Source organism: Leopardus geoffroyi, chromosome C1 (assembly GCF_018350155.1).
Source record: "Leopardus geoffroyi isolate Oge1 chromosome C1, O.geoffroyi_Oge1_pat1.0, whole genome shotgun sequence".
Classification (NCBI taxonomy): domain Eukaryota; kingdom Metazoa; phylum Chordata; class Mammalia; order Carnivora; family Felidae; genus Leopardus; species Leopardus geoffroyi.
The window spans coordinates 214,663,910-214,681,044 of record NC_059328.1 but is presented as its reverse complement, the minus strand read 5'-3'; the positions used below and the strand labels follow the sequence as shown (position 1 = coordinate 214,681,044).

Below are 17,135 nucleotides of genomic sequence, written 5' to 3'. Positions count from 1 at the left end.
CTCTCTCAACCTCAAGTTCTCAATCTGTGAAATAGGATGATAACAGCCACCTCTCTGGGAGAATTAAAGAACACCTGTTAGGCTTCCTGCAAAGGGCTGGCAGGAGTTATCGTCATTGCTCTAGATCAGCACTTGATGAATGTGCCGGAAATGATAGGATGCTGTTTCCCTGCATGGACACAGCGAGGGCAGAGAGGGCCTGATCCCGCAGGGCAGCACGGGAGATGTGGGAGCCCAGAGGACAAGAGACAATGGGATACAGGGCCGTGGGGTGGGGTGGGGCTCCCCAGGCTGTGTGTGGCCTTTCGCTCAGAGGGTGTCTGTGTACGGGGCTCCCTGGCCCTGTGGGGCCTTCCTCATGGATTGCCTGGTTCCTTCAGCTCGTCAGCTCTATTTGCTGCTGTGACCTTCCCCCTCCCTCTGGGCTGAACTTGACTTTAAGAGGGAGAGGCAAGGCTGCTGCCTGGGGTGGGGGTTGCTGAGGCAGGGGCTGTCCCCCCGCAGGCTGAATGGGTCGCTGAGAATGGGAATGTCCTAGAACCTGCACGTGGGGCTCTCTGAGGTTGGCGAGACCCCTGGCCTCCCACCTCGCTTTTCACCCAATATTCTGGGCAGGAGCCACAGAGCGTGGGTGCATCCAGTCCACTCCCACGCCCCCCTTTCAGAACGCAGCATTTTGTACACACCCCACAATCTCCTCGGGCTCCACCCCTTCTCACCACCCTTTCCCGCCAGCCTCTTCTGAAGGGCTTGGGAGGGGAAGGGGGCCATCCCCACCACTCCCCTCCTCCCAGGCCAGTCCTCCCTTCTCCTGTGGGGCCACCCCTCTACCTTGGCCACTGGCATCCCTGGGGGGCAGGGGGGAGGAGAATCTGCTTTTCTGTTTTAATCAGAGACCCCAACTTATTTTCATTTAGTGAGAGAAGTTGGAGAGTTCAAAGGAATTTTGTAAACATTTCCAGGAAAACAGAAACGAAGAAACGCGAGGTCACCTGGGTTTATAGAGGACGCAGGCTCGCTCCGCTACGACAGCTGCTGGGGTGCGTGCCGCTGCAGGCCGGCTCTGGGCTGGGCGGTTCACCTCCCCGGTTGCACCATGTGAAATTGCCATTCTGTTCTTCGAAATGGTCAGGTCCATTCAGAAAAGACGTGTAACAGTTTTTAAATTTTTAAAAAAATGTTTTATTTATTCTTGAGAGAGAGAGAGAGAGAGACAGAGCATGAGCAGGGGAGGGGCAGAGAGAGAGGGACACAGAATCCGAAGCAGGCTCTAGGCTCCGAGCTGTCAGCACAGGGCCCGACGCGGGGCTCGAACTCACAAGCGGTGAGATCATGACCTGAGCCGAAGTCGGACTCTCAACCGACTGAGCCACCCAGGCTCCCCAAGACCTGTAACAGTTTTATCTAAAAGCCTGGGTGGCTCAGTCAGCTGAGCTTCTGACTCTTGATTTTGGCTCAGGTCATGATCCCAGGATCATGGGATTGAGCCCCACCCAGCATGCAGCCTGCTTGAGATTCTCTCTCTCTCTCTCTCTCTCTCTCTCTCTCCCTCTGCCCCTCTTCCCCACGCTGCTCTCCCTCTGTCTAAAAAAAAAGGGGGGGGGGGAGTCAATATTTATAACATGCCAGAAATTGTCTTTTTTTTTTTTTTTTTTTTTTTTTTTTTTTTTTACCATTTAAACATGATGGAAACCTTTAGAGAAGGAGGGTGTCTAGGCAAAACTCTTTTAAGTTGAAAAGGTCCAAAATTTTGCATACCACTGCTCAGCCTTGTGGGGGAAAGAATGCAAACCCCTTCCAGGGTTCTGCCTGCCTCGTCTCTTCTGTGTCGATTGTCTTTCTTTCCTGTGGTTTCTCTCCATACGTTTTCCTTCCCTTTTCTCTATTTTGCTGTCAGTTGTGTTTCTTTGAAACTTGCTAATTTAATGCCCTCGATGTCGACTGTAATATTCACATTTCTTCTTCTCCTACATGATCGATTATCCCTAATCAATAATTTTTCTTGTTGCTTTCAAATCTTTTTGTTACCATGAGATGATCTTTTTAGAAAACACGGTCTTTCTGATGAAGAGATATTTACTGGAGTCATGTGGTTTCCTTCAGTGTTACTTCCGTTTATTTTCTTTTGTTAAGATAAACCGAAATTAGATTTAATACATTACATTTAAAATATTCAATCAGGTCCCTTTATAGCAATACTTCTATCAATTTATCTCTCTAAACGTCTTATCCGCATCAATGCAAAAAGAGATTACTGGAAATGGTGGTTATTCATTAATTACAGCTATTTCTGATAGGGAGATTTATTTTTATTTTGTTTTGCTTTTTGCTTTCTTCTTTGTGCTTCCTTGCCTCGCTTGAATTCTTTAAAACCAGCAGGTAGCATTTAGCCAAATGTAAAACATGAAGAATGTAACAAGAACCGTGTGGGCACAAGGAGGAAACTTATCAATGATACAAAGTTTGTTCCTGCAGTGTTTCATCCAATGAATATTAATGCCCAAAATTGGTTGAATATAGGGCAATTTCCTGTGGTTCGATGTATTACAATGACTTTATAATGACTGTTTGAGGTAAGTGTTATCAGACCCATTTTACAGATAAGGCCACTGAGGCTCAGAGGAGCTGAGTGGTGTGCCCAAGACCACACCAATAGAAACTGGAAGAGCAGAGACTAAAAGCAGTCCTGCTTGTTGTTGAAGGCCACACCCTTGACCACTGCCCAGCCCTGCCTCCTCCTGAGTCCACAGGTGCCTTCTGACTGTGTCAACCTGCCGGGATTTGCCCAGGGCTCAACACAAAGGTGGAAGGCTCTTCTTGAAAGGGTGGAGGGCTTGGCCCCCTCCTCAGGAGGCCTGGCTGTGCCCCAGAGGGGCAGGAGGGGACAAGGTGGAGCAGTTGTGATGACATCTGGGGGTGGGCGAGATCTGCAATGATGGACAAAGTAGCCGGCAGAGACGAGGGGCCAGGAGGAGTGGGAGCGAGGAGGCATAGGAGAAATCAAGGCCCGGATGCCTGACACCAAAGTCCTTCCAGCACCCATCTTGCACCCCCAGGGCCCCTGAGATCTGGAAGGCCACGTCAGGGGTGCCTCAGCCACTGTCTCCTGTCTGAGTCCAGCTACCAGGCATGGAGTAGAAGGGGAGTGCACACACATCAGGGCCCCTCCGTAACCACACTCCAGCTGGGCACATCCTGCCCCCTGCGCCCCCTACACGGAGCTCCAGGCCCCATCACCTGGGGACCAGCAGAGGCCAGCAGCTTGGGCAGGGGACCAGAGGCTGGGGGGCGGAGGGAGGGGGCCTGCAGAGGGTGCAGCCAATAAATCTCCTGAGACAATTATGGCGGTAAGGCATAAACAAGGCGCTTTGCCTGCTGCAGCCGCCCCCTCTCCTGCATACACACGGGCACGCGCGTGCGTGCACACACACACACACACACACACTAAAGCGCGGCCCATTTGCAGGGTAATGGCTTTGCGACAGGAGGAATTATCTGCAGCATTAGAGGTAGCCAGGCCAGGCACTGGGCCTAATGGATACCAAGGGAAGAAGCAGGTGCCCAGGTGCTGAGGCCTGCACCCCCGAGGATGCTGCGGGTGTGGGAGGCATGGGTAGGGGCTGCTGACGGCTTGGTGAGGGCCAGTGCCAGGTAGATCGCCCGTACCACTGCTGCCCCCAGTCTTTTCTGCTTCCAAGGCTACGAGTGGACAGACGACCGGGGGGCACTAACTCAGCACTTGAAATCATAACAAAGCAGACCCCCCTCACTCCCCTACCACTGTTTCTGTTCTGCCTCAGGGCTATTCAGCCCCAGACCGCCTCATCCTGCTGACAGCCTAGAAAGAGGCCAAGAGTGACCAAAGGGAACATAGGAAGGAGGACACATGTTATAGGTGTGGCGACAGGGGCGGCTCTGTGACTGTCATAGGAATTGTCCAGCATTGCCAGGGAGGAGGGGTTCGGGGGGGAGGGCCCCTTCCTTCCCCAGGTCAGGAAATGCCTCTGAATGCCTGTTTCAGGGTGGGAATATTGGGGGCTCATCTCCTGGCCCCGTTAACCAGCTAACCCTGGTAGGGGCAGCAAAGCCCCAGTAAAGAAAGTGAGGCAAGCTCTTTCAGGCTGCTTGGGACGCTGAGGTCATGGTGATGCGGGGGTGGGCCGGTCCTTGGGGGCCTTCACGTCCCACCCCGGGGCTCAGCCAGGCCTGCTGACTGATGGCGGGGAGGGGGGCGGTGGCGAATCACGCCTGCCAGCCTGACAATAGAGCCGGGCTCCGTGACTCTGGCGGCAACAGAGCACCCTGCCCACCTGCGGGCACACCCAGATTGCATTTGCTGAAATAAATTGCTGAAGAAAATAAATCCTGCACACATGATTAATGGGAGGCAGGGAGGCAGGCAGCCGCTGCAAAGAGCCGCTGGGGAACAGAGTGACAGTCGGGCACAAAGCCAGCGCTGCCGTGGGGCCTCAGGGAAGGGGCTCTGATGGCTGCATAGTCACGGGGGTCACCGTAGCCCTGGCATAGCCACCAAACAGGGGGGCTGAGCCCGCAGGCAGAAGAGGCCCCCCGGGGCTCAGGCCAGCCCCCAGCATGGCTCTGCATCATTGCAGGTGGTGTGGAGGGGGCTGACCCCGAGCTTGGAGTTACCCTGACCTGGTCTGACTGCTTCTGGAAATTGGGGGTTCCCATGGGCCAGAGGAGGGAAAAAGTAAAGCTAGGATCTCAGAAGGTGGGACAAGGGCTGAGGAGAAGGGGCTTCCCTACTGGCCAGCTCTGAGTTCCTGAGCAAATCACTTCCTGTCTGAGCCTCAGTCTCCTGGTCTGCTCAATGGGACTAGTGTCTGCACCTCCCTCGTAAAGTGGTTCAGAGGCACAGCTGAGGCCACCCAGGCAAAGGGCCTCCTCGGGTCCGGTGCTCACAGGGGGCCGTCCCAGCCACCAAAGGGGTATTCAGCACCTCTGAGGTGCCCGTGTTGTGCTGGGAACTGGGGTACAGTCTCTGCCTGCATGGAGCCTAGAGGCAAACACTGAAAATGACATAATATGTAAGTCTTCTCAAACGCACAAGGTGCTGTGAAGGAGAAGGCCTGAGTGCTGGGGGAAATGGGTGGTAGGGCCACAGTCTGGAGGTCAAGGCAGGCTTCCTGGGGGCACCCGACACAAGGAGACTTGTGGCAAAAATGCAGAAACCTGACAGTCCACTCTGTTGGTGAGGCTGCTGAAAAACAGTCTTGTCGCTGTGTGTGGGGCACCCGACACACCGGCTCAATCCCTACCTGAATTACAAGCACTCTTATTCCACAACTGGTTCTCCACTTAGGGCATTTTATCCTACAGATAGGTGCAAAAGCACATTTAGGAAATGATGGAGGATGTTCATTACATTGTTGTTAACAGGAGCAAAAAAAAAAAAAAAAAAAAAAAAAGCAACAACAACCCAGAGACTCATCGAGAAAGGGCAGAGTTAAATAAACTGCAAACAGCCACACAGTGGAATACTATGCAGCTGTGAAAAAGGAACAAGGAATCTACTGTTCCGGAAAGAATGTTGAGATACATTTAGTGAAAACAAAATGCAGAACAGCGTGCATAGTATGCTTCCTTTTGTGTAAGAAAAGAGGGAAAATAAGAGCATAGATCTTTATTTTCTTTAGAAGACTATACAGTAAATTAATAAAAGTAGCCATCTGGGGTTATGTGGGAGGAAACCAGGCACATGGGGACAGCATGGCAGGGAGGCTTTTTACTTTGTATTGCTTCAACTTTTAAAGCAATTGGGGCAGTATTATCTACTGCCAACAAATATTTGTAAAATCATATTTTAGGGTCTTTGTTTCTTCCTGGAGGGCAGAGGGCATCTCAGTAACTAGAAACGCCCGAGGAAGGAGCTAGTTAAATTTTACTGATTCCAGGCCCGCCCTCAAGCTGGTACACAAGCGCTGGCCCGCTCTGAACAAAACACGTTTGGGGACAGTTAGCTAATACACCCAACCTTCTGGGAGGGATCTGAGGCTCTCAGCACGTGTGTCCCCAACCAGGCCCGGACTTGGCCTTGTGCTCCAAGGAAGGCCCAGGACTTCACGGGCGGGGCCTGGAGGAGCGACCCGAGCTACGGAGCAGCGGACCGCGGACGGAGCGGAGGGGTGGACAGCACCGTGACGTGTCTGGTGGAACACCCGCCACCCGATGGGGGTTCAGGAGAGAAGAAGGATGCGCGGCTCTGCGAAGACGCGCTCGTTCCGGGAGCCGCTCCCCGGCTGTAAGCGGCGGTCTCTCCCGACCCCGGGCCCGCAGGAAGCCCCTCCTCCCGACGGATGGGCCCGGCGTCCCGGCTCGGGAGGGCAGAGCAGGTGCGGGGCGCCTCCTGGTGGCGCTCCGTGAGAGACGCGGGGCTTGAAGGACAGAAAAGCCCTGCACCAGGTCCCAAGGAGGCTTGGGGGGCTCAGTAAAACCAGAGGGTCGCACATCTGGGACAAGGGATTCGAACCCAGGCTTCGGGGTTGGGGGGAGACCTTGGAGCAATCGAAGATCTCTGACTGTGACCAACCCAGTAGACCCCCAGCCGATGGGAGTCTGACCCTTCCCCCCCAAGTCCCCTCTTTCAGGCCTACCCATCAAAAGGGCGCCGCCGCGCTGCCTGGCGTTCTTCTGGGGCTCAGAGAGGTAACCTCCTGCGTTTTCTGCCCTTCCCATGATCTTTCTGCCTTGTCCTCCCCCCCCCACCCCCTTTTCCTAAGGCAGCCCCTTTTTGTTTTCTGAATCACCCTCCCTGCTCAAGCCACAGACCAGGGCAGCTTGGGAGCTTGATCCCTAGGGAGCAAAGTGTAGGACGAGCTGCATAATTTGCTGGGCCCCTTGTTTAACAATTACTGCGAATTTCAAAATGATGCTGGCAGAGCATTAAATCAAGTGGAGCATCTGAGTGCAGCTCTGGGAAGCTGAGTGGGACCAGAAGCCAGGGCTGCTGGTGAAGGTGGTGTTGGAAGGAGGGGGCGCAGAGAGTGGGGTGCTAGGCTTCCTACCCCGAATCCCCAGTACACGGGCCCCTAGGCCTGGGATCGGGGGCTTCCCCTACCTCATCATCGTTTCTGAGCGTCTCCTCTGGGAGCGTCTTCACTGCTCCCCAGCTCGTGTGCACGCACATGTACATGACCATGCAGATGTGCATGCCAGGTCAGGGAGGTCCTCAGAGCAGAGGGCTGGGCCATCTGAGCCCCACCGCTGCAGGCTTTATTAAGCGCTTACATGCACTAGCCTCACTAGGCCCTAAAGGCATGCCCATTTTGCAGATGAAGAAACTGAGGCATGGAGAGGCTGATGGCTTACCAAGGTGAGCCATGTTTCCCAGGTCTGGTCTCCCCACTGGGGAGACCCCGCTGAGGGATTAAAGGGGGTGCAGGTATCCTCTCGCTTACACAATCCTGGCTGGGGCCTGGGGGAAATAAAACAGCCGTGATCTGTGAAGTTCAATGAACCATTAGCAAGTGCCAGGGTCCATTCTACGCATCTTACAGGGCGTGACTCAGGGATCCCTCACAGGAGCTTCGCGCAGCAGGGGCCATAATCACCCCATTTTGCAGGCATGGAGCATGTGAGGCACAGCCAGGTCACACAGCCTGCTGGGGGGCACACCGCAGAAAGGGTAGAGGCAGGATTTGAATCCAGGCAGGCAAGGTCTGCTGTCTGAGCTGGTACCTGAGCACAGCTCCGAGGGTGCCGGGGGAGGCTGCACATGGGGACAGAGGGACAGGCTGCCCTGTGGTCTCTTGGGTCCATCTGGCTCTTGGCCCAACTCTGAGCCATGCCATCTCTAAGTTCTGCTCTGGGCCTGGCTCCTTCTTCGCCTCCAGGGGTCCCTCCAACTCTCAGGCCCTGCATCATGGGACTCAGGCTATGGGGGCCCTGGGGCTGGGTGAGGGAGGGGCTTCTCAAGCAGCACTGGTGCTTGGGGCCAGAACACTGGGGTCTGGTCCCCTTTCCCCCAAGAAGTGGGCTGCCCGGGGAAGGGTGCTTTCCATGTGGCCAGAGGCCCTGCCCCCCAGACTCAGCCAGTAGGATGTCCCCCCCAGTGCCTCCCCAGCCCAGAGGCTCAGGATCCAGTAAGAGGGACATATGGCATCCTCGCCTCTCTACACACCACCCCCCAAGTCCTTATCTGTCTCTCTGTCCCTCTCTCCTTCTCTCAGCAACCCCCCCCCACCTTGTCTCTCAGCGAGCCTGTGTCTCTATTACTGTCTGACACCCCCATCCCCTGTCTGACTCCCTCCCCCCATCTCTTCTGTCTCTGCTGTATCTGTGTCTCTTATTCTCTGTGTGCCCCCCCCCCACAACTTCCCACATCTTCTCTTGAACCCCCTCAGCAGCCCTCAGCCTTCCCAGCGCTTGGCTCTCAGGAAGCCCCCTCCTCTCCCCGACCTTATTGGAGCAGAGAGGGAGCGAGAGCACATTTCTTCTCGTCCAGGCCTAATATCTTAATGCAAGGCCATTACTCACCCGGAGTCCAGGCAGGGCAGGCCTCTCCCCTCCTCGTTTGTCATCCAGAGTGAAGCCTCTGCGTTGTTCCTCGGGGATCAGATTAAGGGACTGACAGTCAGGATGAACAAATTTAGCGGCCAGCGCCGCCTCCTTCCTCCCTCCCACCCCAGCCTCCCAGGCTCCGAGTCCCTGAACTTTGAGTAGGGGAGGTCTGAGGCCTCTGCGAGTCCTGTTTCTTGGTTCTGCTCCTCCTCAAAGTGCCCAGCAAGGGATGAGGGGGACCAGGAGCTTTTCTCCTCAGAGAGGAAGAGAAACAAAAGAGGAGCGGGGTCCAGAGGAACGTCTACACCCTGGGGACTGTTGAGCATTTAGTGTAAAAATAGACCAGCCAACACTATATATAGTTCCTTAAAGCCCTGTTCAAAGCCCTTTTACGTGGAGTCACTCACATAATCCTTACAACATCCCTATGAGGTAGGTACTGTTATTATCCCATTTAACAGGGATTCAGAGAGGCTAAGTGACTTGCCCAATGCCACACAGCTAGTGAAGTCTGTCAGTCATGGTGCTTTGTATCTTGGTTCATTTTCTCAACACAGTAGCTGGGGGCGAGGGACTCAGGTCACCCCCCTGTTACAGATGAGAACACGGAGGTGTTCATTCACATCTGGAACACTCACCACGGCTCTGTTCTCTGTTCCCCACCGTGGTCCTGCCCTCCCTCCTTCTGGTTTCCCTGCCCTCCCCACCCCCCCCCCCCCCAGCTCTGCACTGCCCTCAGCAGCAGAGCTGGTGTGACTGGAGCCATTTGGGGGAAGAAGGAGTGAGAGGCTCTCTGGCCTGGCCTGTCTGCCCCTCAGTTCCATCGCTGGGGCCACATCCTCCACCAGGGCTCTTGGTCTGGGGGCTGTGTAGAGAGTAACCTGCTATCATCACCCCTCTTTCTGGCCTTGTCACTGAGCACCTGCTGCCTGGAACCCAGACCCCAGAGCTGAAAGCCAAGCGCTGCCTTCATGGGAGGGGCAGGAAGGGGCTGTGGAGCCTACCTGGAGCCTTCCCACTGCTGTCTGGACACCAACTCTTTCCACTTTCCACATCAGCCAGGTTCCCATAGTAACCACTGGCTTGCTGTCTCCTAGCAACTGAGTGGTCCTCGGAGGGGGAGGCAGAGCAGTGGAGAGTGGCTGACATTTGAGGCCAGAGAACTTGGGTTCACATTTTGGCTATGTGAGGTCATAGCTGTGCAGTCTTTAGCAAGTCACTTAACCTCTCTGAACCTCTCCTTTCCCTTCTGTGAAATGGAGAGGATACTGCTCAAGGATGAAGCACTTAGGATAAAGTTGACAGTCCATGGAACTCTAAGGAGTCTGCCAAGGTGTGGAATTAATGAGAGAAGGCCAGTGGGGCACTGTTGGGCCTGGATGGGAGCTGAGGGAAGTAAAGCCTGGGTCCTGGGGGAGCCTAGTGTGTCTGGGCCTCCCCGTCATGAAGGACCCCAGCAGTGGCCCCACCCAGACGCCTTGGCCCTAGAGATGGCCACAGGCCTCAGTGCCCTGCTTTCTGGCATCAAGTAAGTCCCCAGGGACTCTTCCAGAGACGCCACCCCTTCCTGAGAGTTCTGCCTCCTCCGCTTACAAAACTACAATGCACTGGCTACCAGAACCAGATATGCCCCATGCCTTTTGCATTTGTTTAATTTTACCCAACGAGCTAGGTTCATTTTATTGTTGCCCAGCTCAGTTGTGGAAACTGGGCTCAGAGAGGTTCTGTGCTCAAGTCTGGCAAGAGACTCACAAGACGCAGGGCTGGGGCTGGAGCCCCGACTCTGAGCGCCAGGTTCTTGACACATCGAAGGGACGAGTGAGAGAGGGAGGGTGACTAAGGGTAGAGGTGTGCGGAGAGGGAGGGAGGGAGACCTCGGAACAGGTCCCCGGAGGCCTCCCCCCTCCCCCGAGGGGACACAGGGCCAGGGGACAGGGTGGAGCTCGGAGCGGGAGGAAATCTCCCTGGCGCTTGAAGGGACAAATGGCCCGGCGGCGGCTCATCCCGAGATGCCCCGGAACGCGCTCCGGGGAGGGCGGGGGTGGGGAGACCGTGCGCCCGGGGCACGGGAATTTGCAGCGTTTCTCGGCACCGGTGGGCGGAGGCGAGGCTAGAAGGGAGGGGCCAAGCCCGAGGGGCCGGTGCCCGGAGAGGGGGAGCCTGCGGGCCCGAGGGCGGCGGGCCAGGGGCGGCCTGGGGGAGGGAGAGACCCCTCCGCCCTGTGCCCCGAGGTCCGGGCCGCACCCAGCCTGCCAGCTCCACCGGCTGGCGCCAGGCCCTCGGTCCCGGTCTTCGCTGGGTTGGGGCAGGGGCTGAGCTGGACGTTGACCCATATTCCCGAGGGAGCTCGGTCTCCACGCTCCAGTCTAGGTAGGCCCCCTCCCCCACGCCGGCCTCCAGGCTGAGCCTTCCCCGCCTCCCCCTCCCGGCAGCTCAGCCTCCTTCTGGGCCAGGGCCGAGGTCGCTGCGGCAGCTCGGGCCGCTTGATTCAATTAACTAATTCCCGACAAGACAGATGTGCGATTCCCCGCCGCCTGCCATTGGGCGGAGATGGAGCTCCCGGCGGGCGGGGGCGGGGCGGTGACGTCACGGACGGCCGCTGACGTCATGGGCGCCCGGCCAGGAGTCCCGCGGCGACCCGGCCCCCTCCGGCCTCTGCAGTGAGTGCCTGCTGGCGCCCGCGGTGTGCGCACCTGTGTCTTCACGCGCCACTCCTCTGGGGGACGCCCTGGGCCTCAGAGGTCTCCGCTGGGTCCACGGTTCGGCCCAACTGGGCTGACTCCTAAGTGCGACCCCTCCATCCCTCCTCCCCGCCCTTCTCCTCTCTGCCCTTTGAATCTGCCACCCTCCCCTGGCCCTGCCCCCCACGTCTCTTACCTTGGTGGAGCTTTCTGGTGAGGGCGTGCACAGTGAGGTCCACGCGTGCTCGTACACACCCAGGCACGCACACATATGTGCACACGGGGCCTACTTGGATACACTATGCCCGTGGAGCACGCTTCCAGACAGGCACACAGTGGCGCCCAGGTTGTACACATAGGGACACAGGGAGCCACAGTAGTATCCCAGACACACGTGTGCACACATGTGTCCCCACATGCACGCCTGCAGGCCCCCAGGCCCTTAGCCCCTGGCCTCCGCCTTTACTCAGGCTCCTGGGCCTCCTACGGGGCTTTGAGGAAGGGGCAGCAGAGGGGGAAGGGAGGCATTGTCAAGGACACCAGCAAGGAAAGGAAAAAAAAAAAAAATGAAGTGGAAGAAATAAAATCAAAAGGCTTTTAAGGCTGCTCTCCCCAAGTAGTTGATGTCTTGGCTGCGATTGCCGGCAATGAAATATTGTGCTCTCTGATCGCTTAATGCACAGAGCACAGCAGCCCCTCCCCCTGCTCAGAGGCAGTCCCCTCCCCTGCCCCTCCACTCCACTCCCCTCCTGATCCTCCCTGGCAGATCTGCCTCCTTGCTCCCAAAGGGCCCAGAGTGTGTGGTAGAGGGCACAGCTGATGCTCACTTCCAGCCTGGCATTGACCCCAGGAGGGACTCCAGAAGCCACAGCTGGCATGGGGGCCCCAGCCCACAGCCTGGGTAGGAGGGGAGAGCCCAGCTTTGGGCTGGGATCCCTGCCCATGCCTGGCAGTTGTGGACCTCAGGGCTCTTCCTGCAGAGATGCTGGGTCTAGGGGTGTTGGAACTGAGGTACCCTCAGTCAGGGGGGGAAAGACATAGGGTCCACGTGTGCCTGGTGGAACTCTTGAGCAGCCTGGGAGGCTGAGACTCCTGGATTGTGTGTGTGTGTGTGTGTGTGTGTGGGTGTGGGTGGGTGTGGGTGGGTGTTGGGGGGGGGGTGCATGGGGTGGGGAAAGGTGTCCTGGCCTAATTCTGCACCTTTAGCTAAAAACTGATCTCACTCATGGTTAAAAGGCCTGGCTTTCAGCCTTGGCTCACATTCAGCTCCATCAGTTCCTGGCTTTGTGACCTTGGGCAAGCTCTGAGCCCGAGTTCCACACCAGGAAGGCTGGAGCAAATAATAGAACTGGCCGCATAGGGTTATTGGAGGATTAAAAGAAAATATATGCAAAGTGCATAGCACGGGGCCTATGCAGGGGTGGGAGGAGGGCGAGCGGAGGGCGAGAAGCCTGCCCCCTGGCTCCACCCCACTTGCCCAGGACTTGGAGGGGCCCGGGGGGAGCCGTCTGAGAAGTGGGCTGCCCACCGCCCCTTCCCCTTCCCAAGGCCCTCTCCTCTGCCCTCCTTGCTTCCACACCCCGCCCCACCCCCAGGCAACGGTTCACTCTCTGTGCCTCTCTCAGGGCTGCCAAATTGGCCAAATCTCCGTAATGCTAAAAAATTGGCCCATTAGCCGGCAGGGAACATTGACAGGAGCGGGGAGCCGCGTGTGCTGCCTGCCACAGATGTGCCAAGAGGGCTGGAGGGAGGGGGCTCCAAGGGCTCCCCAGAGACGCCAGCAACGTCCAGGGAACGGTCAGCCGCCAGTGTGTGTGCACACGCGTGCATGCGCGCGTGTGTATGGCCCTAGTCTATGCCAGACTTACTGCTGGGGGCTTTCACAACATCACAACATACCTGAGAGGTCGGTCCTGTAAATATTCCCATGTTACAGATGAGGAAAATGAGGCTCAGAGACAAAAAGGGCTGGGGCAAGGTGGCTCAGTGTGTATCAGGGAGAGGACCTATGTCTGGCGTGAAATTCCACTGGCCTCCATGGAGCCCCCATCCTGGGTGTCCCAGTGACCCCCAGATACCTCAGGAGCCTTGCTCCTGAAGTCTCTGCCCTCTGTCCCGTCTCCTGGCCCTGTCCCAAGGGGGTGTCTCACCGCACTGGGCAGCGGGCCGGGAAGTTGGTCTTGTTGGGATCAGCTATGCCCAGCTGCTCCTCGGTGGAGAGAAATGAGGTGTGGGGAGGAGGTCACTGGGTGCCTGGAGGAGGACGGAGGAGAGAGGTTCAGAGCTTCTGGCTGGCCCTCGCCTTCCCTCCTGGGGGTGCTTAGACAGGAGCTGCCCACCTGAGCCACTCTCCAGGCTGGGGGCTTGGTCATGGGACCAGGCTCTCGCCTGACCTCCTTGTTCAGGGTCTCAGACAGATACTTGGCTCCACTTTTGGGTAAGGAAACTGAGGCTTAAAGAGGCCCAGTGACCTGTGCACAGCTAGGAAATGGTAGCTCTGGCTTTTAATCCAGATTAGTCTGACACCAGAGCCTGAGGTTTTAATCCTATTGCTCTAGTGATGGGGGGCTGCCTCACGGGGTGTCATGTCCTATTAAGGGACAGTTTTAATCCTGAAAATGTTTTCATTCATTCTTTCATCCCTTAAATGTTAAGTACCTCCTAATGCCAGCACTGTGCACTGGGGATACAAGATGAAAAGACCCTTCCATACCCCCAGGCCTGGCTGCTCCACGCAGTAGAGATCACCCCGCCTCGCTCTGCAGACCCAAGAAAGTCCCCCTAATCTGTGCCTCTGCCCTCCCTCCCTCTCTGCATCTAGTTGTGTATACATATGTCATTGCGCTGAGCTACATGGACAACAGGGGTCTCCATGCCCGCCCTTGAGAGGCTGAGGCACCTGCTAGTGGGTCTCAGGACCCCTTTGGTCCTTCCTCTGCAGTCCCCAACGTCCCACCCCCCCCCCCCCACTCCCCACACACATCAGGCAGAGTGGCAAGTACTTGATGATGACGATGGTGATGATGACAGAGACGTTGATGATGGCGATGCTGATGGCGGTGATGGTGGGTGGTGATGGTGGTGTGGGTGGGGTGGAGAAGGGGAGGATGAAAAGGACAGGGTGATGCAACTCCAGGTCCAAGGGAAGGGGAAGGACAGGAGAGAGAAAGGGGGTCCAGTGCGGAGGGGTGCTTTCACCTGCCCCACCCATGTCCCCGGCCAGCTCAGGGGAAGGTGGGGGCCTTGCTCCTTTCCGCCCTGACTCTGGCTGGGCACTGGGCTCGGCTCTGGTCTGGCCACGGCCTCTTGGCCCTGCCAGGCATCTGGAGCATATCCACAGTCCTGAGGGACGGGGCAAACCCTGGCTCTCCTGCCCCAGAGGACCTGTCAGCAGGGGACCGTGGAGTCCAGAGTGGCAGGCAAGGTACAGGTGCATGGGCCTGGGCAAGGGCTCTGAGGAGGGGCAGGGCAGGGCCGTGGAACAAGGTGGGCTCTGTAGGAAGGGACAGTTGTGTGGGCTGGACTGGGTGGGTTGACACAGTGCTTCTGAGTTTGGGGTCAGACCAGTTCAAATCCAGTTCCAGCACCTACAGGCCGGGGGTCTTGCTGTTTCTTGATCTGAGTCTCCGCTTCATACACATGGGATGACAGTGGTGTCCACCGAGTAGTGATTTTTGCAACAATTCTGCAAGTTGGCAGCTCAGCAAAATGCCCTGCATGTAGGAGGCACTCGGGAGATGCCACTGACTTCATTCTCATGGCCTCTTTGGCTGCAGCGGGCCGCGCAGATCCTGGCCAGCACTAGACCCCAGGTGCTCGCCGCTGGGGGAGGGGCTGGGTTGGGGACTCCCGCCATGGGGCCTCTTGGCAGGTGGGCTGGGCTGGCCGCCTGGGCTCAGAAGGGCCACCTCCCCGTCCCCTCCCTGTGCCAGGCAGCCCGGCCCTCTATTGCCCCCACCTCCTGGCCTCCCCCTGCGCCCTCTCCACAGGCTGGTGAGGGCTCTGACGTGTGAAATAAAAAGGGATTTTAATTACCTCTCAGCAAAACAGCAATTAGAGAGAATCACCGCACAACAGCAGTCCCCTCCTCCACTGCCCCCGCCAGGTCTTTCTCCCCCTTTTCTCCAGCCGCCACCCCGGCTCTGAGGCAGGAAGGCATAGGAAGTCCTCTGATTCAGCTCAGGGCCCCTGTGCCCCAGGTCTGGGGATGGGGAGCCACGGGACACGAGTGGGTCTGTGCTAGGGACAGGGCAGAGGGGAGCTGTGCAGGGAAGCACCCCAATGGCCGAGGGCTGGTCACTCAGGTGGGGCCTCCCTGTGCGTCTGCACCTTGGAGACAGCCAGTACCCATATCTTCAGGGTCCACATGTGCCCTGGTACATGCCCATCTGTGTGTGTGTGTGTGTGTGTGTGTGTGTGTGTGTGACCACTCATGTGTGCATGCAAGCGTGTCCTCAACCTGGGGCAGCGCAACCCTCAGGATGAGCCCTCTGCACTGGGAACCGGCACAGTTTTCAACAGGCTTTTAAAATAATTGCCTGTGACCCTGAGCTGAAGCTCTCTGTCCACTGGCCTCCCCCTTCCCAGACCACTGCGGCCGGAGGGGTCACTTCTTGGTCCGTGGGCACAGCCTGCAGCCCCTGTGCTGCATTTGGGGAGGGGGCCGGGGAGGGCTGGGGAGGGGTGTGTCCCCACAGGTGGCCTGAGGCTGGGGGCGGTGGTGGTGGGTGGCTGATTGAAGAGGTAATTGCAGGCAGCAGGCCCTAGCTAATGCATGTTATGATTAAGCCCCATTACTGAGGGAGGCCGCTCAAGCATGGGGGCGGGGGCGGGGGGCGGGGGAGGCTGATTCTGGGGGGGGGGGGTGGGCTGCGCCAAGGCTGACTGATAGTCCTTCTCACGGGGAGGGGGAGAGGACTGCCACAGCCGCCTCTGCGGTCCCTTCCCCCTCCAGAGCTGTAGCCCACGGGAGCCTGCCCCTGAGAGGGGCGAGCCCGAGTTTAGAGGTGGGAGAGGCACCCCCCCCAACACACACCCTCACCCCTGGGCAAAGGTCTGAAAGCCCCTATTCTGTGCTCTAAGGGGCCCAACCCGCTCGGGTGAACAGCAATTTCCTGGCCATTAATCTTGGGGTTCCTGTGGCTGTCAGGGGCCCCCTGGCAACCATTAAGTCTCCGTGCCGGGTAATATTATGTCTTTGGGTTGCAGAAGCCAGAATGGCCGCAATTAGATGGCTGACATCAGAGACCCCAGCCCCTCCTCATCTCATTGGTTACCACGAGTGCCCATCAGGCACACCTCCTGCCCATTGGCTGAGGAGGGGCCAGGCCTGAGGCCCCTGATCCCCTGTGGGCCTTGGAATCTGGCTTCCTGGTTGGTGGGGAATGGGCCTCAGAACCTTTCGTTTCACGAGAAAGCGAAAGTTACTCACTTTCCCAAGAACACACGGTAAGGCCTGGATTAGACCTTGTGTTACCCTAGTATCCTAGCTTGGCCACTTACCAGCTGTGTGACTTTGCGACTGTCACCTAACTTCAGGGCCTCAGGTTCTGCCTCTGTAAAATGGAGATATAGTAGCATCTACGCCCAGAATTGCTGTGAGGATTAAACAGGACAATTTTTTTTTTACCTTTGCTCTTTGCTCCTTTGTGGGAGGCAGAATTCTAAGATGCCCCCCGGTTTTCCTGGCCCCTAGTGTATGTGCACACTCTCCCCATCGTTCAAGCAAACACAAATCCAGGTACTGTTATGAAGGGATTTTGCAGTTGTTACTAAGATTCCGAATTAGTTGAACTTAAGAGAGGGAGCTTGTTAGACCTCATTACTCGGGCCCTTTAAAGGAGTTTCTCTGGCTGGTGGAGGTGAGGAAGACAGATTCGAAGCATGACAAGGATTCAGTGCCAAGGAGACTGTCCACTGATGACTCTGGAGGTG

At 57.1% G+C, this 17,135-nt stretch overlaps 1 long non-coding RNA gene across 1 annotated transcript in view; it reads right to left on the bottom strand.

Annotated features, from left to right (window-relative positions):
* The window catches only part of LOC123599634, a 3,971-nt gene extending 2,729 nt beyond the window's left edge, over positions 1-1,242 (bottom strand). Inside the window, exon 1 of the long non-coding RNA XR_006713236.1 lies at positions 993-1,242. This is a non-coding gene — a long non-coding RNA (uncharacterized LOC123599634). The remainder of the gene's footprint in view (positions 1-992) is intronic.
* Positions 1,243-17,135: the final 15,893 nt, after the last annotated feature.